Raw genomic sequence first — 6,000 nt, 5'->3', positions numbered from 1 at the left:
ATTCTGATTGTTGTTTAATGCATAAATTATTTTAAAGGGGTAGTTGCATGCGATTTCACGGGTGCGATTTCATGTGTGTAATGTTGCTGCTTGAGCATTAACAGTATCTGCAAAGTTACAGCGCTGAAAGCTCAATGCAAACGGAGATATTGTCTTTTAAAGTTACGGCAGTTTATTGCCTACAAAAACGGCCGGTTTAGACTACAACGAGCTTCTTCCCAGGTTGGTGACATCATAAACCCTTACTAGTCACCGCAGATGTGACTTCTGGCCGTAATGGTAAGGGGCGTGGCGTTTCCGGACAACCTGTGCTTGGCACTTCAGCCAATAAAAATACATCAAACTATTGCAAATACAGATACACACTGGATATTTTGCTAGCTCCCTTTCGCTAATAAAATGTTGTTATTACGAATTCTTACAGAGGATTACAGATCATAGATAAGCAGTTATTGGCAAAAAATGTTCCTCCAAAAGCAGAAGCGTGGCAGTGGTTTGAGTGAGAAAATGACACGCCATTATAAAGTCCGTCCCAAGTCCGAAACAGCGATGTCCACGCGGTCCGTGTTAAATTATGTGTGAAAACTAGTGAAACTAGAAATAGCAAATGCAAATTATATTAGTACATTTGAATTCGCTCCAAATGTTGCACACATGGAAAATGTACATTTAAATACTGAAATGTCTTGCCATTTTGCATATTGCAACACATAGGCTTCCCTGTGCTTGCCACTCATACTATCACATATAAAAAATAAATAAAAAAAAACATTTGAACTCACATTAGTGTGGTGCTTCATTCATTCATGTAATCTCATCCTGTCTGAAAATCCAGTCTCTTGTTTATAAATGAATCTGTGGTGAAATGAAGAAACAAACGCGCAATGTCTTCCCCACGTGAGCTGGATATTCATTAAAAATAAAGTTAATTAATGCATTCATAATATTGGAATCCAAAGGAAGCTTTTATTGTGTCAATAAAAGCTTTTCTTTGACTAACAAAGAAATTTTCAGCTCTGAAACTTACAGGATCTTCTTATATTACTGTGGTGTGGCAGGCAGCAGGGCGAGGGACCGCGAGAGCGGGCCGGTGACGAGCGGTAATGAGTACCAGCTGCGTGACGCACCGGTCTCGTCTCGTGGCCAAGTGACAGGAGCATAAAAGGAGGAGCCAAGGCAGCGGAGGACGAGAGAGGACCAGGCCTGGATTTTATGTTGAGTTTTGTTTAAGTTTTATTATGTTTGTGTGGGCAGTCGTCCATGAGGGGCTGCCCACGTTTTATTTTGTGGGTATTTGCGGGCAGTCGTCCATGAAACTGCCCGCGGTATTACTTTCGTTTTGTTTATTAATTTTGAATTAAAGTTTTGAACGTTCGCCGGTTCCTGCACTGTAAAAAATTATTTCGAAAAAAAGTTACCTGGTTGCCTTAACATTTTGAGTTAATTGAAATTACATTTTTGAGTTAATACAATTAGCATTTTTTGCAATTCGTCAACCTTTATTAAAATATTATTAAAAGATTTTGTAAGCATATTGGGTAATTGTGTGTGTTTTAGTTCTGATGACACAGTGAAACATGCCAAATAGTGCTATTTTCATGATTTATCAAATTTTTTATGTGGTTCAGTTTCAATAATAATTTGAGTTTCCATTTATTAAGCAAATGTCCTTCATTGTATCAACTCAAATGTTTAATTTCAATAAACTCAAAATTTTAAGGCAACCAGGTTACTTACTTTTTTAAGTTAAACCAACAAAAACCAACAATAATTTTTTACAGTGTGCCTCCTTCCTTCCCATCTACAAACTTTGTTACAATTACCATGACCTTTCAAAAGCTCAAGAGAAAGTTGATTTCTCAATTCATGACCCCTTTAATTAATAAAATCTTAATCTTCAGGAATAAAACCCCCACACCTTTTAGTTTCAAAATCATCATTTGTCATACTAATTGTAATTTAATTGTTTCAAGACTATTGTAGTTTAAACAAAAGAAAAGAAAAAGAAATGACAAACCCTTTAGAAAAAAAAACGAAAACTGTCCAATTAGTTTTGGCAGAGATCTGGCAGACATGCAATTATCTATGTTTCACCAATAATCTTTATATTATGATTATTGACCATGTATATTGATTAATGGGTGGCTAGATTTGTCTTTAAAATGTCTTTTATGGATAGCTTTTCAAACAGTGTTTCTGTTCTATAGACTTTGGGTCCAATGCTAATTCACTCAAGATGTGAGAGGGAAACCTGTGATCTAATGACTAACTTTACAAGAAAACACATTTATTCCATCATACAATATATTATTGGAATATTGCTCATGAGTCATTTTGAGGTGAAATAGCTTTAAATACTGCAGAGGCACTTTAGATGCCCCTATAACTGCAAAATAACAGTTCCATTACATATTGATAGGGATAATCTACTTGAGATCTCACACGTTAATACATTTTTTTTCATTCACTATATGCTATATTTGTGATAAAGTGATTATTTAGAGCGATTTAATGGTCTATTGTACATTACAGCGAGGGGAGGGGGTGCAATTTTGATGTGGACTTGTATTGGTCTGTATGTCTGTAATTGTATTAGTGTTTGTGGAAAGTGAACAGGTTCTCATTAACTCCTTATGAATCAGCTCCTATTGCCCTGCCTGTGTGCGCTGATCTGAATGAGAGCCTCGTTCTGATTGGCCGTCTGAACAGTGGCAGGGCTGATAAACCCCCAGGCTTCCCGGCTGTTCCACATCACTCTGCTGTTCCAGACCACTCTGCTTTGCTCTGTGTGTATGTTTACATATGTGTGTTTGAAACAAACAGAAAGCGCTTGAGGACCGACGAGAGGGACAACTCTTCTTTTTTTGCCTGACACTGTAAGTACATTTAAAGCTGTTAGAGGAAAGAGTTATTTTGAGGGTAACACTTGTTGAGCATTCAGAACACAGTCCAGGTACAAAGGTCCAAATACAGGACTGTTATAGGATTTTGTCAGGTTGATGATATGCATAAGTACTGAGGTGGATTGTCTTTACTTTCTCTTTTTATAATGTTTGACATTACTTACTATTATGTAGCATGTTAAGTTTATTATTTATTTAAATCTCACCATGCCAGTTAAATGTAATCAGCAGACTTTAGATTTTACTCCATTTTTACAACACCCGTTTCAGGGCAGCGTGACATACCATAAAGATATCCCCGCTTGACAAACCATAAAGTGTTTTTCGAGATGCCTGTAAATCAAAATCAGACTGATTATTAATTCTACCTTTTATATTCAGTTGTTTGTTCCTTAAAATTGTTTAGGAACATTAGGATAAGGATTGATCCTAAATCCTTCTTCGCATTTGCTGGTATGTTTGTCTTCTGGAGTATTCTTATATGTAATTAGCATGTTCATGTTCAGACACAATGTGCAGTAAAAATGCGTACAAAATACAAATTAAAAATGTTTATTTTTGACCTAGGGGTTTGTCAATGTAAGTCCATGAAATGTCCTCAAAAAGCAAATGTATGTTTGAACACGTGTGCAAAGATGTATAACTTTAATACTTACTAATACGTGATCAAAACGACCAGCCACCTTCTGGATGAGTCATTACTGGAATACACAAACGCTGCATGTTTTATTTCCATAGACATGATAGTTTTTATACTGCACAAACTGTATATTCTATCCCCTAAACCTACCAATGACAAAAAACGTGCGTTTTTACATTTTCTAAAAACATCTCTTGATCTATAAGCTATGGGGACCAAAAAATGTCCCCATAAGAACAAGGATTACAGATATTGCCATTATTTTGCATTTTTTCACTATGCATTATTTTCAAACTGGGGTCCGGGGACCTCCAGGAGTCCTCCAGAAGGTTCTAAGGGGTCCCCAGAAACTTTCAGTGATAATTGATATATTCTTACACAAGCTGCTTACATATATTGTGAAAATTGCTTGTTCTTCTTTAGGTTTATACATCCAATATAGCCAATTTAAGTTTGGAAACAATATGTTGTATTTATAATGTCACACTTACTATTTAACAGTTATAAAATGTATATATATTTATTTATTTATTTATTTTTTTACATAAAAATAGATGTTAGAAAGGTTGTCCCTCATAAAGGTGTATCATATGTGGGGGTCCTTGGGATCATAAAGTTTGAAAACCCCTGACATAGAGAATACCTGAACCACACACACACACACACACACACACACACACACACACACACACACACACACACACACACACACACACACACACACACACACTCACGCACACACACACACACACTGACACAATCTCAATCCATTTGTATTATGTGGATTAGGGTGAAGAGATAACAGGCATACAAATAATTAGTAGTAGCCGCTGTCACCAACCCTGCTGATAGATCTCTTTAGGACAATGCTTTCAATTATATATTGCAGTGTCTTTCTGTTTTTCTGTTATATGTGCTCTATTCAATTCCAATTTAAGGTCAAATTTAACAGATGGACTACATGTGATTGTGTGAGGAAAATTAGTTTAAGAAATGTGTGCATATTAGCTGTGCCAGCATACTGTTAAAACTTTAGGTTGGGAAGGTCACATCATTTTAATTTTTTTTATAGTATGTATTTGGCAACCTGTGTTGTTCTTATCAGCAGAATAATACTACTCATGTGCAGGGATAATGATTGATTTGGAATGTTTTTTCTCCTTTCATATTAACTTGTGTATGAGGTGCATTGATCATATTACAAAATATGCTGCAAGGTTATTTATGTTTACTAAAACTTAAACTATTACAAACATTTTTGTTAATTTTAAGTTTAAACATTTAAGAAATATTACATTGGCAGCTAACTGAAATAGTTTAAGTTTAAACAATAAAATGAATACACGAGGAAACTAAAATTAAAACTGAAAAAAAAAATATATAATAATATTCCCAAAACAGAAACTAAAACGGCAAAAGCGCATATAGCAATATTATTAAATAAACACATAACACATTTTATAAAATTAAAACTGAAAATATAAAAAATAAAAGCTAATTAAAAATATCAATAAAAAGTATGGCAACACTTTAATTTACTGTGTCATTGTTACACATTACATGTAGTTACTTTAGTAATATAATAAAAAATAATCAAAATGGCAATAATAATACACTATAAATTATGGATAAATACTTGCACCTACCCCTAAACCAAACCCTAATCCCAACGCTATAGTAAGTACATAGTTAATTATTTAGATGTATAATTACACTGTAACACAGACATGTTAAAATAAAGTGTAACCAAAGACTATAATATAAAAATAACACTGATATGCTGCAGGATTGTTTACGGATCTACTGATCGCAATTCTTAAAATAAAAAATAAGACTACTCACTGAAATTGATGTATTGTTGAGGATTTATGTGGCAGGGTTCGTACACCTTTTCCAAGGTCAAATTCAAGCACTTTCAAGGGCCAATTTTTTTTTCAACACCTTACACCACTGTAAATTACATACCAATACATAGTCAACATTTATTATTTTGTGTTATTATAACATTAAAAAGAGATAATGCTATAAACAGCCAAAATTGTGTTTCATAGTGGCAGAAGGATCAGATATTTAACCAAATCAAAAATGTTATGTCTTTTAAATATATCACTGTCTAATAAGTAGACTTTGCTTACTATCTAACCTGCCTTTGGGGTATTTGTAAAAACAATTACCCTAAACAAAATCATTTGACGGGTTCACTTAACTTTCAATTAATTTATTGAAAATGTAAAAAATGCAAACATTCGTCTTTGAGGTAGTTAATCAGAATTAGCTCATTGACCTTTTCTATTTTTTTATTTATTATTATTTAAAGTCTAGGCAATCAAATATTTTATCTGAAGAGATCACTTTATATTATAAAGTTTAAGCTTTTTTTCCATATATAAACATTGATCAATTACCATTACAATTATCTCACAAATATGCTAACAGTGCACATTCTACAATGGGATA

General features: G+C 33.9%; 1 protein-coding gene across 1 annotated transcript in view; it reads left to right on the top strand.

Moving 5' to 3' along the window:
* The first annotated feature begins 2,763 nt into the window (after positions 1 to 2,763).
* ddc (dopa decarboxylase) overlaps positions 2,764 to 6,000 on the top strand; it is a 42,122-nt gene continuing 38,885 nt past the window's right edge. Inside the window, exon 1 of the mRNA XM_067449808.1 lies at positions 2,764 to 2,876. The gene's annotated coding sequence lies outside the window, so the exon portion shown is untranslated. The remainder of the gene's footprint in view (positions 2,877 to 6,000) is intronic.

The sequence above is a fragment of the Pseudorasbora parva genome, chromosome 7 (assembly GCF_024679245.1).
Source record: "Pseudorasbora parva isolate DD20220531a chromosome 7, ASM2467924v1, whole genome shotgun sequence".
Classification (NCBI taxonomy): Eukaryota; Metazoa; Chordata; class Actinopteri; order Cypriniformes; family Gobionidae; genus Pseudorasbora; species Pseudorasbora parva.
This window is presented reverse-complemented; position numbering and strand designations above follow the sequence as displayed.